Source organism: Chiloscyllium punctatum, chromosome 8, assembly GCF_047496795.1.
Source record: "Chiloscyllium punctatum isolate Juve2018m chromosome 8, sChiPun1.3, whole genome shotgun sequence".
Classification (NCBI taxonomy): domain Eukaryota; kingdom Metazoa; phylum Chordata; class Chondrichthyes; order Orectolobiformes; family Hemiscylliidae; genus Chiloscyllium; species Chiloscyllium punctatum.
The window spans coordinates 28,618,478-28,640,690 of NC_092746.1; the positions used below are offsets into that span (position 1 = coordinate 28,618,478).

Sequence of the window (22,213 nt, forward strand, 5' to 3'; positions counted from 1 at the left end):
CTCTATTAGATCTTCTCTCAAGCTTCTTTTCTCTAAGGGGAACAGTCCCAACATCTCCAATCTATCTATAGTGCTAAGTAGATCAGATTTAAACTCTGCGCTCTTGGCCATGTATTTAGGAAATGTGATTGACAATTCAACAAATCACTAGAAGGGTTCACAGCATCCGTATTCTCAATAACAGGGGAGCGCAGCAAATCAGGGTAAATGATAAGACAGAAGCATTTGCAACAATCTTCAGCCACAAGTGCCGAATGGATGATCTAACTTAGCCTTCTTCAGAAATCCCCAGCACCATAGATGGCAGTACTCAGCCAACTCGATTCACTCCATATGATATCAAGAAATGGGTAGATACTGCTAAGGTATTGGCTTTGATATCAGTACAGCAATAGCATTCAAGACATGCTCTAAAATTGTCATGCCCCTAGCCAAGCGTTCCACTACTGCTACTATAATGGCAAAATTGCCAGCATATGTCAAGTACACAAAAAGCAGGATAAATCTAAGTCAATCAATTACTGCCCCATCATCTGCTCTTGATCATCAGTAAAGTGATGGAAGGCATCACTAACAGTTAAATGAAGCCGCACTCACTTAGCTTGCTCACTGATGCTCAGTTCAGGTTCTGTCAGAGCCACCCAGCTCCTGATCACATTACTGCCTTAATTCAAAGATGGACAAAAGAGATGAATTACAGACACAAGAGGGAGGAGTGATTGATTTGGACATGAAAGACACATTCAACCAAGTGTGGCATCAATGAGTCCTGGCAAAGATGCAGCCAATGGGAACTGGGGGAGAACCTCTCTACTGATTGGAGTCATATCTGGCACCAAGGAAGATGGCTGCATTTGTTGAATATGAGGACACCTGTCTCTGAAGTTCCTTGGGATAAATATTTTTAATCAATCTATTCGGGCATGCTAAGACACACCTCAAACAGGTAGGAATCAAACCTGGACCTCCTGGCTCAGAGTTGAGTGCGCGGTGCTGGAAAAGCACAGGTCAGGCAGCACCCAAGGAGCAGGAAACAATTGATGTTCTGGGCATAAACTCTTCATCAGGAATGAGGGAGGACTCAGAGTAGAGACACCACCACAAGAGCCCCAAGAGTTCCACATGCTAGCATTCTCGGCACAACTTTCTTCAGCTATGTCATTTCGATTAGATTCCCTACAGTGTGGAAACAGGCCCTTCGACCCAACCAGTCCACACCGACCCTTCGAAGAGTTACCCACCCAGAACCATTTCCCTCTGACTAATGCACCTAACACTATGGGCAATTTAGCACAGCCAATTCACCTGACCCGCACATCTTTGGACTGAGAGGAGAAACCGGAACACCCGGAGGAAACCCACACAAACGCGGGGAGAATGTCACCCGAGGCTGTATTGAACCTGGGACCCTGGTGCTGTGAGGCAGCAGTGCTAACCACTGAGCCACCGTGCCGCCCACAATACTGATACACAATACTAGTTTATTTGACAATTAGATTAGATTCCCTACAGCGTGGAAACAGGCCCTTCAGCCTAACCAGTCCACACCGACTCTCCGAACAGTAACCCACCCAGACCCATTTCCCTCTGACTAATGCATCTGACACTATGGGCAATTTAGCATGGCCAACTTACCTGACCTGCAAATCTTTGGGCGGCACGGTGGCACAGTGGTTAGCACTGCTGCCTCACAGCGCCAGAGACCTGGGTTCAATTCCCGCCTCAGGTGACTGACTGTGTGGAGTTTGCACATTCTCCCCGTGTCTGCGTTGGTTTCCTCCGGGTGCTCCGGTTTCCTCCCACAGTCCAAAAATGTGCAGGTCAGGTGAATTGGCCATGCTAAATTACCCGTAGTGTTAGCTAAGGGGTAAATGTAGGGGTATGGGTGGGTTGCGCTTCGGCGGGTCGGTGTGGACTTGTTGGGCCAAAGGGCCTGTTTCCACACTGTAAGTAATCTAATCTAATCTAATCTAATCTTTGGAGTGTGGGAGGAAACCCACGCAGACATGGGGAGAATGTGCAAACTCCACACAGACAGTCGCCCGAGGCTGGAATCGAACCTGGGACCCTGGTGCTGTGAGGCAGCAGTGCTAACCACTGAGCCATCGTGCCCCCCAAACTAATGACCTAACTTTACAATCAGGTCAGAAATGAGCACGTTTGCTGATGTATACACAGTGTTCAGCCCCATTTGCAACTTCACAGATTCTGAAGCTGTCCATTAGGTATCTTTATATTAAACCTCAGAAGTTGGGAAAGATATTCAATGAATATTTCATATTGGCTTTTACTGTGGAAGAAATGGATGCAAGAGTATGCAGGGAAATAAATATTGATGGTTTGAAAATAATTCACATTGTAGGAGGAGGAAGTTTGGGAGGTTTTAGAAAACGAAAGGTGGATAAATCTACAGGACCTGATCAAGTGTAACCCAAGACAATGTGGGGAGTTAGGGAGAAAACTGTGGGGCCCCTAACAGAAACATTTGTATTAACTACAACCACAGTTGAGGTGCTGCAGGATGGCTAATGTTGTGCCTTTATTTAAGAAAGGCTGTAAGGAGAAGCCAGGGAACTACAAACCTGAGAGTCTGACATCAGTGGTGGATAGGTTGTTGGAGGTGATTCTGAAAGACAGGATTTACATGCATCTGGAAAGGCAAGGAATGATTAGGGATAGTCAGCATGGGTTTTGTGCAAAGGAAATCACATGTCACAAATTTGATTGAGTTTAAGGAAAAAGGACGGAGGGCAGAGCAGTAGACATTTTATAACTTGGATTTTAGACAAACCTTTGACAAGGCCCTGCATGATAGACTAATTAAAGTTACATCACACGGGATTCAGTGTGAGCTTGCCAACTGGATATAAAATTGGATTTACTTTAGGAGGCAGGGTATGATGGAAGTTCTTTTTCAGACTGAAGGCCTGTGACCAGCGATGTTCTACACGGGTCAGAAAAGTGTCTGTCATTTATAAAAATGATTTGGATGAGAATTAAAGAGGCATGGTTACTTAGTTTGCAAATGACACCAAAACTGATGGCATAGTGGACAGTGAAGACTACTTAAGATTACAAACAGATCTTGGTCATTGGGGTAAAGAGTGGCAGATGGAGTTAAGTCTGGATAACTGCAAAGTATTGCATCCTGGTAAAACAAATAAGGGCAGAACTTATACAATTAATGGTAGGGCCCAGGGTAGTATTGTAGAATAGAAACACCTAGGATTTCAGTTATATAACTCATTGAAATTTGCGACTCAGGTAGATAGGGTCGTTAAGAAGGTGTTTAGCACACTTATTTTCCTTGCTCAGACCTCAGATATGAGTTGGGACATCACATTGAGGTTGTACAACATATTTAAGAGGCATCTTCTGGAGGACTGCAGTTCTGGTCATCCTGTTACAGGAAGGATATTAAACAGGAGGGGGTTCAGGAAAGATTGCCAGAATGTTGCCAGGAGTGGAGAGTTTGAGTTATAAAAATAGGCTGAGACCTTTTCTCACTGGAACTTAGGAGTTTGAGGGGTAACTTTACAGAGGTATATAAAATCATGAGGGGTGTAGGTAAGGTAAATGACAAGGGTCTTTTCCCAAAAGGGAGAATATTCAAAACTAGGGGGCATATCTTTAAGGAAAGAGCGTATAGATTAAAAAGGATAAGGGTCAACATTTTTTACACAGCCGATCGTATGCAGAATTAACTGTCAGAGGGAGTGCAGGAGGCACGTACAGTTACAATGTTTAAAAACATTCGGGATAAGTACACGAATAAGAAAGGCTTGGAGGGTATGCGACAAACACAGGCACGAGGGACTAGATTAGTTTATAAACATGGTCAGCATGGGCTAGTTGGACCAAAGAGTCTGTGGTCATGACTCATGACTATGTTCAATTTCAACAAAATCTGGATAATATCTAGGCTTCAGTTGAAGAATGTCAAGTAACATTCATGCCACATAGAGCCAGGCAATAACCATTGTTAACAACTGAGAATCTAACCACCAGCGTTTGACATTCAATGTCATCATCATCGAATTCCCTATTATTAAAATTCTTCAACATTACCATAGACCCGATCTTAAAATGGACAAGCCATATAAATAGTGACTACAGGATCAAGTTGATATCCAGGAATCCTGCATTGAGTAACTCACTTCCTGACTCCCCAAAATCTTACAATGTCTACAAGGCACAGGTCAGGGATGTGATGGAATAGTCCCCACTTGCCTGGATGAGTGCAGCTCCAACACCACTAAACATATGACACCATCTAGGACAAAGCTGGTTGGCACCACATCCACAACACACATCTCTGTCACTGATACTGGGTACCAACAGTAAGCAGCACCTACATAATGCACTCCAAAATTCACTAAGGCTCCTTAAACAGCACCTTCTAAACGTGCAACACATTGTCCTTCTAGAAGGATAAGGGTAGGAGATACAATTGAACACCAGCACCTGTAAATTCTTCTCCAAACCATTCATCATCTGACTTGGAAATATAATACAAATATATTACCATTCCTTCAGTGCTGCTGGGTTAAAACCACAGAACTCCTTTCTGTGCAGCAATGTACTTACACAAATGGGCTGCAATGGTTCAAGACGACAGTTCATCACAAATTTCTTAAGGGATGGCAATAAGTGTTGGCCCAACCAACAAAGCCTCCATCCTGTGAATAAATAAAAAAAATTATTAAGGCTGGGACATGGAGGTAATGGAAGTGTAGGGTGGAAGTGGAGGAAGGAAGTGTAGCTGATTCGAAGGTTAGTCTAGCAGCTAGTGGAAATGAAGTGAGAGAGCAGCCAATCAGATGGTCTCATTATTTATTACAAAATTCCATAAACTTCCCATAAATTGCTGGAGGAACTGCTGAAGAGTAGATGTTATCGAGAATGGAGGGCCAAAAACTAGAAATTCTTGGATTCTGAAAGAGCAGAAACTGAACTTTCTCAGGTGAAGGAGTTGAAAAGGAGAAAAAGCTGTGGTGGAGAGTGATGCAGTGAAATGATAAGAGATTTCCTGTAACTGGATAGTTGCAAGTCCATACAATCACATGATTAAGGCAGTGGTTATAGAACAGTGTCAGTGTGGTGTTGTAAATGCAGATATTGAGAAATACTTTCTGCCTATGCACAGCACATTTTAAAGCCGACAATCAAAAAGAAAAACTATTCAGAAGCCTAATACTAATTCTCACCAATCCAAAATTCTGTTTCAGATGCATTCAGACTGCAGTATCCAGTTGAAGTATTTCCTTTACTTGCATTACAAGAAAAGCAAATGAGGTAATAGGTTAAGCTGAAAGCTAAAGTCTTGCTTCAGAAAAAGGAGAATAGGTTATATCTACAGTCAGGTAAAAACAATGACTGCAGATGCTGAAAACCAAATACTGGATTAGTGGTGCTGGAAGAGCACAGCGGTTCAGGCAGCATCCAACGAGCAGCGAAATCGATGGCAAAAGCGGGTTCAACCAAACCGCCCCGTGGCCCAACATTTCAACTCCCCCCTCCCACTCTGCCGAGGACATGGAGGTCCTGGGCCTCCTTCACCGCCGCTCCCTCACCACCAGACGCCTGGAGGAAGAACGCCTCATCTTCCGCCTCGGAACACTTCAACCCCAGGGCATCAATGTGGACTTCAACAGCTTCCTCATTTCCCCTTCCCCCACCTCATCCTAGTTTCAAACTGCCAGCTCAATTACTGTCTCCTTGACTTGTCCGACCTGCCTATCTTCTTTTCCACCTATCCACTCCACCCTCTCCTCCTTGACCTATCACCTTCATCTCCTCCCCCACTCACCCATTGTACTCTATGCTACTCTCTCCCCACCCCCACCCTCCTCTAGCTTATCTCTCCATGCTTCAGGCTCACTGCCTTTATTCCTGATGAGGGGCTTTTGCCCGAAACGTCGATATATCTACAGTCACTTGATCAGAGATCTATGTCAACAACAAAATCGCTCCTACCATCATCACCTCTCTTTACCAACTGCTTTGTCAGTTACTTGCTATAATGTAGATTGCTCAACGACCCATCTCCAGGCTGCGAGACATTCTCTTCAAAACGCAGCTGAAGCAGCTTTTGCATATTTTAAGGCAGAGATAGATTCTTGCTACGCTAAGGTTTGAAAAGTTACAGGGAGCAGGCAGGAATGTCGGGAGTTTGCAATCAAATCAGCCATGACCTCGTTAAACAGAAGAACAATCTGGAGGGGCCAAAAGGCTTACACCCCCTCTGAACTCGTACGTTCTTGTATTACTTGCAAACATTTTTCCACTGTACCACGACACTCTATAAATATTCCGCATACAAAAACTTAAATGCGCGTCTTTTAAAAAGAAAAAAAGATGGTGGGTATCTTTATCGCTCCTCCAACTGCAAACTCCTGCCCTTTCGGTGTTGTCAGTGGCAGGGAGGCCGAAAATGGCGTTCCAGCAGGATCCGTGTCTGCTGGAAGTTGAGCATTGAGTCGGAGATGGAACCGAGATCTTTGTCAGCGGAGCGGCTGACACACCACCTACCTTTGACAACTTTACCATCGTAAATGAGTGGCAGGTAGCTGCAAATGGGGAAGCATGGGCGTGAAGTGATCAAAAATGACGGGCAAGGCACTAAAGACAGCTTCTCACAAAAATGCTCTATCGGAATGCTCTATTGTTTTTACCAAAATCATGTAAACTCACGAACTCCTCGTACATTTCTGCTCTCGAGCCATTGGGAGACCGAGCCCTCTTGTCCAGGCAGCCAGAGACTCGACTATCACTCTCACCCCCGGACTGGTCAGGGACCGGGGCCGGGAGACCCCGCGGACGGGCAGGGGCTTGGGCCAGGAGACCCCGCGGACGGGCAGGGGCTTGGGCCGAGAGACCCCGCGGTCGGTTACAGACCCGAGCACGGGACTGGAGGAAGGGAGCGTTCAACAGCCCCTACCCATTATGACGCAGCGCCAGTACGCTCGCTCACCCGCTTGCCTCTAAGTTCCGATCATCCATCCCAGCAGTCCCTGTTCTCCCGTACTGCGCATGTACGATCTGACTGTTGAAACCTTGGGGCGTGGCAAGAATTTGCAGAAAGTGAATTGTTGCAGAACAGCAAGGGGAAAATTGACGCTTTTCGTTGGTACCAGCTCTCTAACCAACACTGTGACTTAGTACTAGCCTCATGCTAATTCTCCATAACTTTCTACATTATTTCTGTTTAGATAATAAGCTCATGAAGTTTTGAATATATCAACTTATTTTACCTCCATCACACTTCCAGGCAATGCATTCCTGATACAAAACCATTTATTTGAAAAAAACTTTTTTCTCACATCACTTATGCTATATTTGCAAACTGCTTTAAATCCATGCCTGCTCATTCTAGGAGTGGGAACTGTTTCTCCCCATCTACTCTATTCAGACCTTTCAGGATTTGAAAACTTATCAATTCAACTTTTGATTTTCCTCTCCAAGGAGAACAGTCCAAATTTCTAATGTTCTTCTCCCTGGAATCGTTTTTGTAAATCTCTTATTAACTCTCTCCAATGATTCACATTGTTGCTAATGGCACCCAGAACTGTACACAATACACTGGCTGAGATCTACCCAGTATTTGCTGAGATCTACCCAGCAGTTGTCCTGACCTTATTTTGGATCTTTAAACATTGATTCTTGCCAACCAACACTAAAAATCTCTATACTGACAAAATAGAGCACTAACGTTTGGGGAGAGTGTTTGCACACCATACCCTCATCTACAAGCGAAAGGAAGAGAGGGAGGAAATCAGAAATTCGAGACCAATTTCACTATTAAATGTGGATTACAAAATCTTGGCAACGATCATTACCAAACAGGTCAGGTCTGCTCTGGGATCAGTGATCCACCCTGACCAAATCTGTGCTGTACCGGGCAGGAAGATCGCTGATAATCTCGCACCCCTCAGGGATATGATTGCCTACGTGCAGGGCAGGGTTGGACACCTGCCTCATCAGCCTGGACCAGGAGAAAGCCTTTGACAGGATATCACATACGTATATGAGAGATGTTCTCTCCAAAATGGGCTTTGGGGAGGAAATCTGCAATTGGATCAGACTGCTCTACACCAATATTATCAGTGCAGTCTCAATCAATGGGTGGGAATCAGATAGCTTCCCAGTCAGATCTGGAGTCAGGCAGGGCTGCCCTCTCTCTCTCATGTCTTGTTTGTGTGCTGCATAGAGCCATTTGCTGAGTCCATCAGGAAGAATGCAAGCCTGAGAGGGGTGACTATTCCTGGCAGCGGGGGCCTGCGGGCTAAGGCCTCCCTGTACATGAATTATGTCACCGTTTTCTGCTCGGATCCGCTGTCCATGCACAGACTCTTGTGCATATGTGACCAGTTTGAACCAGCCTTGGGAGCAAAGGTCAACCGAGGCAAGAGCGAGGCTATGCTCTTTGGAAACTGGGCCGACCAATCCTCCATCCCCTTCACCGTCAGGACTGACCACCTCTAGGTGCTGGGTATTTGGTTTGGAGGGGCTGGGGCATGCGCCAAGTCTTGGGGGGAGCATATCAAGAAAGTGAGGCAGAAACTGGGCAGATGGAAGCTACAGTCGCTCTCCATCATGGGTAAATACCTGGTCATCAGGTGTGAGGCACCGTCTGTGTTGTTATATGTGGCACAGGTCTGACCTATTCCCAGAACCTGTGCCATCACAGTCACCCAGGTCATCTTCCAATTTATATGGAGGTCAAAGATGGCCAGGGTCTGAAGGGACTTGATGTACAAAGCTCTGGACAACAGGGGAAAAAACACACCCAATGCCACCCTCACCCTGATGGCCATTTTTGTGTGTGGCTGCATCAAGCTCTGCATGGACCCCCGGTACGCAAACACAAAGTGTCACTACGTACTGAGGTTCTACCTGTTCCCGGTGTTGCAAAGGATGGGCCTGGCCTTGCTGCTGTGGAACGCTCCAAGTAGTTGGACCATTCCGTATCACCTGTCCTTCGTGGAGAAATTTATGAAGAAAAACACCTTTGACCACAAGTCCAGCAGGAAGTGGTCAGCACATAGTGTCCTTGAGACCCTTTGGGAAAAGGAGAGGGTGGATACTGTCAAGCGATTCCCTGGGCATACTGTCAAAGTCATTTGGCAGAATGCCTCATCACCGGAACTTTCCAACAAGCACCAAGACATGGCTTGGCTGGTGGTGAGGAGGGCTCTGCCTGTGCGATCCTTTATGCACGCCCAGACTCTCTGCCGCACCATACACTGCCCTCGAAGCGGCTGGGTGGGAGATCGAGACTGTCACACACCTCTTTCTAGAATGTGCCTACGCAAAGGAAGTCTGGAGAGGAATGCAGTGGTGTTTGTCGAGGTTCGTCCCGAGCAGCTCCATGACGCGGGACTCCGTGCTCTACGGTCTGTTCCCTGGGATGCACACCGAGATGAACATCAGCTGTGCCTGGAGGATCATCAACGCAGTGAAAGACACTCTTTGGTCTGTCTGAAACCTGTTGATTTTCCAGCTGAAGGAGCTGACCCGACTGAGTATTGCAAACTGGCACATTCCAAGGTCCAGGACTATGTGTTGAAGGATGCGCTGAAGCTTGGGGCAGCTGCCGCCAAGGCACAGTGGGGAAAGTCCACCGTGTAATGTCTGCCTGCCAAAGAACAGGGGACCCACTCAATAAGTGGGGTCCGTTGACGCCTCAACTAAATATATGGATAGTAAATGTACAGACCTGTACATACGAATGATTACTCTATCTCTGTAAGCAAAGAAATAGAATGTTTACGTTGGTATGGCATGACCAATTGTACAGACTATCAAAATACTTTATGAATAAAGTATATTTTTGAAATTAAAAAAAGTTTGCACACCATATTGAGTAAACTGGCAATTAACAATGTGACTGTCTCTTGGCTGTGTTTCAAAATGGTGGGAATGAGTTTCTGTTTGTCACTAGAGTCATAGAGTCATAGAGATATACAGCACAGAAACTGACCCATTGGTCCAACTTGTCCATGCCAACCAGATATCCTAAATTAATCTAGTCCCATTTCCCAGCACTTGGCCCATATCCCGCTAAACGCTTCCTATTCATAGACCCATCCAGATGCCTTTTAAATGTTGTAATTGTGCCAGCCTCCACCACTTTCTGTTACTGACCACCAAAAAATGTGTGAATATAAATATGCCATAGCATTTAAAGGTAGAAACCAAATTATTTGACAATTGGAATAAGATCGTTTATTAATAAAAATGTATTTTCATGGTAGATGTCAGCTCAATTCTAAGATAATGCATTTAGCTCAAAGGCTACGTCTCTAGCCACCAAGGAGCAAGTGAGGACTGCAGATGATGGAGATCAGAGTCGAAAACTGTGGTGCTGGAAAAGCATAGCCGGTCAGGCAGCATCTGAGGAGCAGGAAAATCGACATTTCGGCTGATGAAGAGCTCATGCTTGAAACGTCGACCCTCCTGCTCCCTGGGTGTTGCCTGACTGGCTGTGCTTTTTCAGCATCACACTTTTCGCCTCGAGCCACCTGACTTGTCACCTAGGTTTTCAGGTCACACCTCCATTTGACCCCAAAGATGACCTCTCAGAAGAAAGTAGCAACAGCAAAATTCATTACTCCATGGTTGTCTCTGCTTCATGGGAGAGGAGGACTAAGTGTAATAGGGATTCAACTGTAAGAGGAATATGTAAATGTTGTCTCCTGGATGTCCAGATCAAAACTGTCTCCAAATGGCTGCGGGACGTTCTGCTAATTGGTACTAATAACATAAGTAAAATAGGGAAGAGGTTACAAAAATAGAATAGTGGGAGTTAGGAAGCTGCATAAGATAAAGATGCATGGCACTATGGGTAAATTATTAGCATGGATAGAGGATTGGTTGACCAATAGGAAGCAAACAGTGGGGATAAATACATGCTAATGTGGTTGGCAATCAATAACTAGTTTCCGGCTGTTCTTGGCCGCTTTGTATGCCTTCTCTTTCAATTTGATAGCCTCCCTTATTTCCTTAGACACCCATGGCAGATTACTCCTTTTCTTACAGTCATAGAGTCATAGAGATGTACAGCACGGAAACAGACCCTTCGGTTCAACTCATCCACACCGACCAGATATCCCAACACAACCTAGTCCCACCTGCCAGCACCTGGCCCATATCCCTCCAAACACTTCTTATTCATATACCCATCTAGATGCCTCTTAAATGTTGCAATTGTACTGGCCTCCACCACTTCCTCTGGCAGCTAATTCCATACATGTACCACCCTCTGCATGAAAAAATTGCCCCTTAGGTCTCTTACATATCTTTCCTGTCTCACCCTAAACCTATGCCCTTTAGTTCTGGACTCCGCCACCCCAAGGAAATGACTTTGCCTATTTATCCTATCCATGCCCCTTATGATTTTATAAACCTCTATAAGGTCACCCCTCAGCCTCCAACACTCCAGGGAAACCAGCCCTAGCCTATTCAACCTCTCCCTATAGCTCAAATCCTTCAACCCTGGCAACATCATTGTAAATCTTTTCTGAGCCCTTTCAAGTTTCACAACATCTTTCCGATAGGAAGGAGACCAGAATTGCATGCAATATTGCAAAAGTGGCCTCACCAATGTCCTGTACAGCTGCAACATGACCTCCCAACACCCATATTCAATACTCTGACCAATAAAGGAAAGCATACCAAACACCTTCCTCACTATCCTATCTACCTGTGACTCCACTTTCAAGGAGCTATGAACCTACACTTCAAGGTCTATTTGTTCAGCAACACTCCCGAGGACCTTACCATTAAGTGTATAAGTGCTGCTAAGATTTGCTTTCCCAAAATGCAGCACCTTGCATTTTATGAAAATTAAACTCCATCTGCCACTTCTCAACCCATTGGCCCATCTGGTCCAGATCCTGTTGTAATCTGAGGTAATCCTCTTCGCTGTCCACTACACCTCCAACTTTGGTGTCATCTGCAAACTTACTAACTGTACCTCTTATGCTCCCATCCAAATCATTTATGTAAATGATGAAAAGTAGTGGATCCAGCACCGATCCTTGTGGCACTCCACAGGCCTCCAGTCTGAAAGGCAACCCTCTACCACCACCTTCTGTCTTCTTTCTTTGCCTTCCATTTCATTGGAATAAACTTTTCCTGAACTTTTCCTTTGAAAAAATTGCTTTTAAAGTCCTCCACTGCTCGTCAACAGTCCCACCATAAAATCTTTGTTTCCAGTCTACTTTAGCCATCTCCATCTATTGTAGTCTCCCCTGTTTAAGCACAGGACCCTGGTATTGAATTTTATCTTCACACTCTCTACCTGTATTCTAAATTCAACCATGCTGTGATTGCTCCTTCCAAGAGGATCCCTAACTGTGAAATCATTAATTATTCCTGTCTCATTACACAGGACTAGATCTAGGACAGCTTGCTCTCTCTTCGGTTCCACTACATACTGTTCAAGAAAGCTGTCACGGATATACTCAACAAACTCCTCCTCAAGGCTACCCTGACCAAGCTGGTTCGACCAATTGATATGTAGATTAAAATACCCCATGATAATTACCATACCATTTTTACAGGCATTAGTTATTTCTTTGTTTATTGCCTGCCCCAATGTGATGTTATTATCTGGTGGCATATAGACCATGCCTATCAGTGACTTTTTCTTCTTATAATTTCTAAATTCCACCCAAATGGATTCAACCTTATTCTCCATAGAACTTGCATCATCTCTCAGCACCGCCCTGATGTCATCCTTGAATATCAGAGCTATACCACCTCCCTTACCTTCCTGTCTGTTCTTCCAAATAGTATGATACCCCTGGATAAGTAACTCCCAGTTGTGACCATCCTGTAACCATGTCTCCGTAATGGCTACTAAATCATATTCATTCGCGATGATTTGTGCCGTTAACTCATTGACCTTGTTACAAATGCTTCCAGCATCAGGTAAGGTGCCCTTATGCTAGCTTTCTTACCCTCATGATTTCCAACATCTCTAATAATATCTCCTGAGTTATCCTTCCTTTTTACTTCATAAGAATATAAGAAGACAAGAACTAGAGCAGGAGTAGGCCATTCAACCCTTCAAATCTGGTCTGCCACCAAATAAGATCATGGCTAATCTTTTTGTGGACTTGGCTGCACTTACCCACTTTTCACCATGTCCCTTAAATCCTTTATTTTTCAAAAAAAGTATCTACCTTAGCTTTAGAAGTGATTACTGACGTAGTGTCAACTACTTCCCTGGGCAAGGAATTCCACAGATTAACAACCCTCTGGGTGAAGAAGTTCCTTCTCAGTTCAGTTCTAAACCTGCTCCCTCTAACGAGGCCACACCCTCTTGTCCAGTGGAAGCATCCTATCTATTTCTATTTTATTGACTCCCTTTATAATTTTGTATGTTTTTATAAGATCCCTCCTCATTCTTCTGAATTCCAATGAATATAATCCCAATCTACACAGCCTCTCCTCATAAATCAACCTCCTCAAATCCAGAATCAATCCTAGTGAACCTCCTCTGCACCCCTTCCAGTGCCAGTACATCCTTTCTTAAATAAGGAGACTAAATCTGCACACAGTACTCCAGGTGTGGCCTCACCAGGACCTTGTACAGCTGCAACATTATCTCTCTGCTTTTAAACTCAACCCCTTTCGCAATGAAGGACAAAATTCTATTTGCCTTCCTAATTGCCTGTTATACCTGCAGACCAACCTTCTGCAGTTCATGCTCAAGGACACCCAGCTCCCTTTGCAAATCAGCATGCTGCAACCTTTTACCATTCAAGTAATAATCTATTTTGCTGTTACTCTGACCGAAATGTATGACTTTATGAGTTTCGAGAAGATTTGTAGCTCAGGTTGAGGTTCTGGATGTAGGTTTGCTTGCTGAGCTGGAAGGTTCATTTCCAGACATTTTGTCACCACACTAAGTAACATCTTCAGTGGGCCTCCTGGCGAAGCACTGCTACTGATTCCTGATTTCTATTTATATGTTTGGGTTTCATTGGGTTGGTGATGTCATTTCCTGTGGTGATGTCATTTCCTGTTCTTTTTCTCAGGGGGTCGTGGATGGGGTGTAACTCGATGTGTTTGTTGATAGAGTTCCGGTTGGAATGCCATGCTTCTAGGAATTCTCGTGCATGCTCTGTTTGGCTTGGCCTAGGATGGACGTGTTGTCCCAGTCAAAGTGGTGTCCTTCCTTAGCTGTATGTAAGGATACTAGTGAGATGACATCACCAACCCAAAGAAACCCAAACATATAAATAGTAAGCAGGCATCAGCAGCAGTACTTCGCCTGGAGGCCCACTGAAGATGTTACCTAGTAGGGTGACGAAACATCTGGAAATGAACCTTCTAGCTCAGAAGGCAAACCCACACCCAGCATGATTTCACATTTACTAACATTGTATTCCATCTGCCAGACCTTTGCCCACTCACTCAATGTATCTATGTTCCTCTGCAAAGTTTCACAGTCCTCTGACACTTTGTTCTGCCACTCATCTTAGTGTAATTGGCAAATTTTGACACTGTACACATGGTCCCCAACTCCAAAGCATCCATATAAATTGTAAATAATTGTGGTCCCAACACCGATCCTTGAGGCACATCATTAGTCACTGATTGCCAGACAGAATAGCACTCATTTATCCCCACTCTTTGCTTCCAGTCAGTCAACCAATCCTTTACCCATGCTAATACTTTTACCCCTAACACCATGCATCTTGCCTTATGCAGCAGTCTCAATCGGATGTAATGGTGTTACAGTTGAATAAAGGTAATTATGAGGGCATGAGAGAGGAACCTACAAACTCCTGCCATTTTTGCTCTACTGTCTTCCTGGTTAGCCTCTGCTTCCAGTCTATTCCTCTAAATTCTTGGAAGAGCAGAGTCTGATTAGAACAAGTCAACATGGATTTAGTAAAGGGAGGTCATGCCTGACAAACCTGTTGGAATTTTTTGAAGAGGTGACAAGTAGGTTAGACCAGGGAAACCCAGTGGATGTGGTCTATCTAGACTTTCAAAAGGCCTTTGATAAGGTGCCACACGGGAGGCTGCTGAGCAAGGTGAGGGCCCATGGTGTTCGAGGTGAGCTGCTGGGATGAATTGAGGATTGGCTGTCTAACAGAAGGCAGAGAGTTGGGATAAAAGGTTCTTTTTCAGAATGGCAGCCGGTGACGAGCGGTGTCCCGCAGGGTTTGGTGCTGGGGCCACAGCTGTTCGCATTATATATTAATGATTTGGATGAGGGAACCGGGGGCATTCTAGCGAAGTTTGCGGATGATACGAAGTTAGGTGGACAGGCAGGTAGTACTGAGGAAGTGGGGAGGCTACAGAAGGATCTAGACAGGTTGGGAGAGTGGTCCAGGAAATGGCTGATGGAATTTAACGTGAGCAAGTGCAAGGTCTTGCACTTTGGCAAAAAGAATAAAAGCATGGACTACTTTCTAAATGGTGAGAAAATTAATAAAGCCAAAGCACAAAGGGATCTGGGAGTGCTAGTCGAGGATTCTCTAAAGGTAAACATGCAGGTTGAGTCTGTGATTAAGAAAGCGAATGCAATGTTGTCTCTTATCTCAAGAGGGTTGGAATATTAAAGCAGAGATGTACTACTAAGACTTTATAAAGCTCTGGTTAGGCCCCATTTGGAGTACTGTGTCCAGTTTTGGTCCCCACACCTCAGGAAGGACGTACTGGCACTGGAACGTGTCCAGCGGAGATTCACACGGATGATCCCTGGAATGACAGGTCTAGCATATGAGGAACGGCTGAGGATACTGGGATTGTATTCGTTGGAGTTTAGAAGATTAAGGGGAGACTTAATAGAGACGTACAAAATAATACATGGCTTGGAAAAGGTGGATGCTAGGAAATTGTTTCCGTTAGACGAGGAGACTAGGACCCATGGACACAGCCTTAGAATTAGAGGGGGTCATTTCAGAACAGAAATGCGGAGACATTTCTTCAGCCAGAGAGTGTGGGCCTGTGGAATTCATTGCCACGGAGTGCAGTGGAAGCCGGGACGCTAAATGTCTTCAAGGCCGAGATTGATAGATTCTTGTTGTCTAGAGGAATTAAGGGCTACGGGGAGAACGCTGGTAAGTGGAGCTGAAATGCGCATCAGCCATGATTGAATGGCGGAGTGGACTCGATGGGCCGAATGGCCTTACTTCCACTCCTATGTCTTATGGTCTTATGGTCTTATGTGCAGCATCTTGACAAAGGCCTTTTGGAAATCTAGGTTCACCACATCCATTAGGTCCCTGTTGTCCACCTTGTTTGAAATGTCTTCATAGAATTCCATATTATTTGTGAAGCATGATCTGCCCTGCATGAACCCCAGGCTGCGCCTATACATTGGGATAATTTCTTTCGCGATGCCCTGCTATTTCTTCCTTGATAATAGACTCAAGCATCTTCCCCACTACAGAGGTTAAGCTAACTGATCTATAATTCTCCATCTTTTGTCTACTTCTCTTTTTAAACAGTGGCGTCACATTTGCTGTTTTCCAATCTGCTGGGACTGCCCCAGAGTCCAACGAACTTTGGGAAAAGTACTGCCAATCCACCTGCTATTTCTCCCACTATCTCTTTTAGTACTCTGGGGTGCATTCCATCAGGTGAAAGTGAGGACGACAGATGCTGGAGATTAGAGTCAGGAGTGTGGTGATAGAAAAGCACAGCAGGTTAGGCAACATCCAAGGAGCAGGAAGATCGATGTTTTGGGCATTCAGGCTTTTGCCTGAAACATCGATTTCCCGATCCTCTGATACAGCCAGACATGCTGTGCTTTTCCAGCACCACATTCTCGACTGCATTCCATCAGGGCCAGGAGACTTATCTATCCTTTGCTCCATTAGCTTACCCAACACTAGCTCCTCCATAATAATAATTGTTTCCAGGTCTTCACCTACCTTTGTCTCTTCGTCACTTAGTGGCAGGTTATTAGTATCCTCCACTTGAAGACCGATGTAAAGTACCTGTTCAATGCTTCAGCCATTTCAGCATATCCATAACTACTCCCCCTTCTCATCTAAAGGACTAACATTCACTTTAGCCACTCTTATTCATTTTATGTAGTTATAGAAATGATTGCTATCTGTCTTTATATTCTATGCTAGTTTTTTTCTCAAACTCTTATCTTACTTTTTTTGTAGCTCTTTTTGCGGCTTTCTGCTGACATTTTCCCAATCTTCTGGATTCCTGCTGTTTTTCCAGTCTCGTTCCAGTCTACTTTAGCCAAGTCCTCCCTTATTCTATCATAATACACCTTATTCAAGCACAGGACCATCGTATTGGATTTTATCTTCACACTATCAATCTGTATTTTAAATCCAACCATATCGTGATCACTCCTTCCAAGAGGATCCCTCACTATGAGGTAATTACATAGGACCAGATCTCAGGTGGCTTGTTCCCTTATTGGTTTCATTACATGCTGTTCAAGAAAACTGTCTCAGATACACTCAATGAACTCCTCCTCAAGCTACCCTGACCGAGCTGGTTCAACTAATCTACATGCAGATTAAAAACACCCATGATAATAGTCATACCATTTTTGCAGGCATTAGTTATTTCCTTGTATATTGCCTGGCCCAATGTGGTGTTATTATTTGGTGGCCTATAGACTACCCCCATTAGTGACTTTTTCTTCTTGGAAGTCCTAATTTACACCCAAATGGATTCAACCTCATGCTCCATAAAACCTATATCATCTCTCAGCACCACCCTGATGTCGTCCTTGAATATCAGAGCTACACCACCTTCCTTGCATTCCTGTCTGTCCATCCGAATAGTCTGGTACCCCTGGATATTTAATTCCCATTCATGACCATTCTGCAACCATGTCTCCGTGTTGGCTACCGAATCATATTTGTTCACGATGATTTGTGCCGTTAACCCATCAACCTTGTTACAAATGCTACGAGAATTCAGGTAGAGTGCCTTTATGCGAGCTTTCTTATCATCATGATTCACAAGATCTCTAATACCTCCTGAGTTATCCTTCATTTTTGCTTCTTTCATAGTTTGCCTTGAGCTTAAACCCTCCTGCATACAGCTATACTGCTGCTTACCTTTTCATTTATCACCAGACTTCCTGTTGCTTTCCCTTTCCCTTACCCCGAACTCACAAGTTTAAAGTCATGGTGACCACCCTATTTATACTTTTCGCAAGAACATTGGTTCCAGATTGGTTCAGGTGGAGACCGTCCCATCGGTACAGATCCCCCCTGGTTACAAAACTGATGCCAATCCCCCATGTAATGGACACACCACTCCCTTAGCCACGTGTTTACTTCTCTAATTTTCTTATCCCTAAGCCAATTTTCACAGGCCCAGGCAGTAATCCAGAGATTAAGACCCTTGAGGACCTGTTCCTTAATTTCTTTCCTAGTGCTTGACAATCCTTCCTAGCCTTGCCCATGTTGTTAGTCCCAACAACTGGATCTTCGCCCACCGCTCCAGTGGCCTTTTAAACCGGTCGGAGTTGTCCTGCACCCTGGCACCTGACCAATGTGGGACTCCTGATCCGGTTTGCAAACAATGCTATCTGTCCCCCTAATTATAGAATCCCCTATAACTACCTCTTGTCTTTTTGCTCCCTCCTCTGTAATGGCCTTCTGCACCATGATGCCATGGTCAACTGCCTCATCCACACAGCGAGCAAACATCTCATACCTGTTGGATAAGGTCAAGAGCTAAGGCTCCTCCATTCCTGAGCTCAGGATCCCCCTACCTGCCTCACTTGCAATCACACACTGTTGTCCCTGCTCACTAACTGAATTTGAATTACTTAATCTATCAGGTATGACTGCCTCCTGAAACAAAGCGTCCTGGTAGCTCTCCCGCTCCTGGATGTGCTGCAGTGTTTGAAGCTCAGATTCCGGATCATCAACTCTGAGCTGGAGTTCCTCCAGCAACCAACACTTGCTGCAGAAGTGGTCACTGCAGTTCCCACATCATACAGCTACAGCACATCACCTGCCCAGCTATCTCTACTTAATTAATTACTATATTAATTTAAATAAATTTATGAGTTAATTCAAAAAATCAAATAAGAGAAAAATGAAAAAAGAAAATAATTTTTTTTAACCAATCACACGATAAAAAAGTAATAGAAAAACCCTACCTTATCAACACACCAGTCTTTTGTTTGGTTAGAGGAGGAGGATGGATGGGAAACACTACATGCGTAGTGTCTCGGGTTCAGCCGCTGCCCAAATATCAGTTCTCTCAACTTCCTGGCAGCAATAGATTGGACAAATCAAATTTGCAACGAGGCCAGTGAGGAGGGATTTCTGAAGTTTACAAGATGATTTTCTGGATTAATACATTGAGGAACCAACTGGAGAACAGGCCATCCTGGACTGGATGTTGTGTTAAGAGAAAATAATAATTGGTAATCTATTTGTGCAAGGCCCTTTGGGCAAGAATGACCATAACATGACAGAATGTTTTATTAAGATGGAAAATGACATTGATTCTGAGACTAGGTTCCTGAACCTATATAAAAGAAACTATGATGATGAAGTGCGAACTGGCAATGATTAACTGGGGAATGTTAGTTAAAGGGATGATGGTGAATGTCTGCAATGGAAAACGTTTAAAGAGTGATGGAGTAACTAAAATATTGTTTATTCCTGTCTAACACAAAAAAGTGGGAATGTAGCCTGACCGTAGCTAATAAGGGAAATTGGGGATAGTATTAGATCCATGGAAAGGATATGCAATTTGCCAAATAACTCCATCGACCTGACAACTGGAAGCAATTGCAATTTCAATTTCAGCAAAGGAAGACAGAGATTAATTAAGTGGAAGAAAACAGTGTTAAAGAATAGCATTAGAGGGTACATACAAACTGATGATAAAAGTTTCTATATGTAAGGTGAAAAAGATTAGTGAAGCCAAATGTATTCCCCTTGCAATCAGAAACAGGGAAAGTTACAATGGGAACCAAGAGATGGCACACAAATTAAATATATACCTTAGTTCTGTCTTCACAAAGATGAACACAAAATCATATTGCAAAATGTTGGGGAACTCTGAGTGTGATGACAAGGAGGAATAAACTCAGCATTAGTAAGGAATAGGAAATTGATGGGATTACAAGTTGATAAATTCCCAAGCCCGATAACCTCCATCCAAAAGCACTTAAGACAGTGGCCCTAGAAAAGATGGATGCATGGGTGATCATCTTTCAAGATTTTTTAGACTCTAGAACATTTCTTATGAATTCGATGGTAGCTATTGTAACTCTACTAGTTAAAAAAAGGAGGTAGAGATAAAACAAGTAATTATGGACCAGCTAGGCTGACATCAGTAGTAGGGAAAATGCAAAGTCAATTGGAGGAGATTTAACAGCAGAGCACATAGAAAACAGTGATAAAATTGGCCAAAGTCAGCAGCAAAAGGGAAATCATGCTTGATAAATTTCCTGGATTTTTTGAGGGTGTAATGAGTAGAGTTGATGAGGGGGAGCCAGTTAGGTAAAAACAAGGACTGCAGATGCTGGAAACCAGAGTTTAGATTAGTGTGGTGCTGGAAAAGCACAGCAGTTCAGGCAGCATCCGAGAAGCAGTAAGATCAACGTTTCGGGCAAAAGCCCTTCATCAGGAATACAGGCAGAACGCCTGAAGGGTGGAAAGATAAATGAGAGGAGGGTGGGGGTGGGGAGAAAGTAGCATAGAGTATGATAGGTGAGTGGGGGAGGGGATGAAGGTGATAGGTCGGGGGCGGGGGGAGGGTGGAGTGGATAGGCGGAAAGGAAGATAGGCAGGAAAGACAAGTCATGGGGACAGTGCTGAGCTGCAAGTTTGGAGCTGGGGTAAGGTGGGGGAAGGGGAAATGAGGAAACTGGTGAAGTCCACATTGATGCCCTGGGGTTGAAGTGTTCCGAGGCAGAAGATGAGGTGTTCTTCCTCCAGGCGTTGAGGGGGCAGCGGTGAAGGAGGCCCAGGACCTCCATGTCCTCGGCTGAGTGGGAAGAGGAGTTGAAATGTTGGGCCACAGGGTTGTGTGGTTGATTGGTGCGGGTGTCCCAGAGATGTTCCTAAAGCGCTCTGCTAGGAGGCGTCCAGTCTCCCCAATGTAGAGGAGACCGCATCGGGAGCAACAGATACAAAAAATGATATTGGTGGATGTGCAGCTAAAACTTTGATGGATGTGGAAGGCTCCTTTGGGGCCTTGGATGGAGGTGAAGGAGGAGGTGTGGGCGCAGGTTTTGCAATTCCTGCAGTAGCACGGGAAGGTGCCAGGACGGGAGGGTGGGTGGTTGGGGGAGCCAGTGAATGGGCTTTACTTGAACTTCCAGAAGGCATTTGATAAGGTTCTACACAAAAGATTTGCATGTAAAATTAAAGCTCATGGGACTGAGGTAGCATACTGATATGAATTGAGAACTGGTTGACAGACAGGAAACATAGCGTAACAATAAACAGTTTTATGAGTGGCAGCCAATGACTAGTTAGATACAACAGGGATCTGTGCTTGGATTTCAGCTTTTCACAATATATTAATGATTTAGATGAGGGAGCTAAATGTAATATCTCCTATTTTGCAGATGACACAAAGCTGTATGGGAGGATGAACTGTGAGGAGAGTACAGAAATGCTTCAGTGTGATTTGGACAAATTGATGAGAAGGCGAATGCATGGCAGATAAAGTGAAAGTAATCATGTAGGTGCAGCAGGTGGTGAAGCAGGAAATGGTATAATAAAACAAAGAACCACAGATGCTGGAGATCTGAAACTAAAGCAGAAGTTGATGGCGAAACTCAGCAGGTCTGGCAGCACCTGTGGGGAGAAAGTAGAGCGAACATTTTGATTCCAGTGATTCTTCAGCAGAACTGGTAGCAGCTAGGAGAAAGTGGTATTAATGCTGAAGATGGGCTTTGGAGGGTGGTGGGAGTTGTGAGCGGATATGTGGAGACAGAGCCCAGAGAGAGAGAGAGACAAACAAGAGGGTTGTCGATAATAGGCTAGGACAGTTGAGAAGTTGTATAAGTGATAATGAGAGCTGAGAGGAGAGAATGGGTTGGCTGTGCTCAAAGCAATCCATGTCATGTCAGGACCAGAGTGTGAGGATGGTTAAAAAAACATGGAAGGATGGAATCAGGTTCCAAACTCGATTTCAAGTTCTAGAGGCTGCACGGTCCCCAAGTGGAAAATGACATGTTGTTCTTCAAACTTGCCCTGAGGCTCAATGGAACATTGCAACAGGCTTGAGA

General features: G+C 44.5%; 1 protein-coding gene across 2 annotated transcripts in view; it reads right to left on the bottom strand.

Annotated features, from left to right (window-relative positions):
* Nucleotides 1–6,965, bottom strand: part of ccdc126 (coiled-coil domain containing 126) — a 37,201-nt gene extending 30,236 nt beyond the window's left edge. For both annotated transcript variants that reach the window (XM_072575299.1, XM_072575298.1), the window contains exons 1-2: nucleotides 6,707–6,965; nucleotides 4,588–4,679 (exon numbers count right to left, since the gene is read on the bottom strand). The gene's annotated coding sequence lies outside the window, so the exon portion shown is untranslated. The remainder of the gene's footprint in view (nucleotides 1–4,587; nucleotides 4,680–6,706) is intronic.
* Between the last annotated feature and the right edge of the window lie 15,248 nt (nucleotides 6,966–22,213).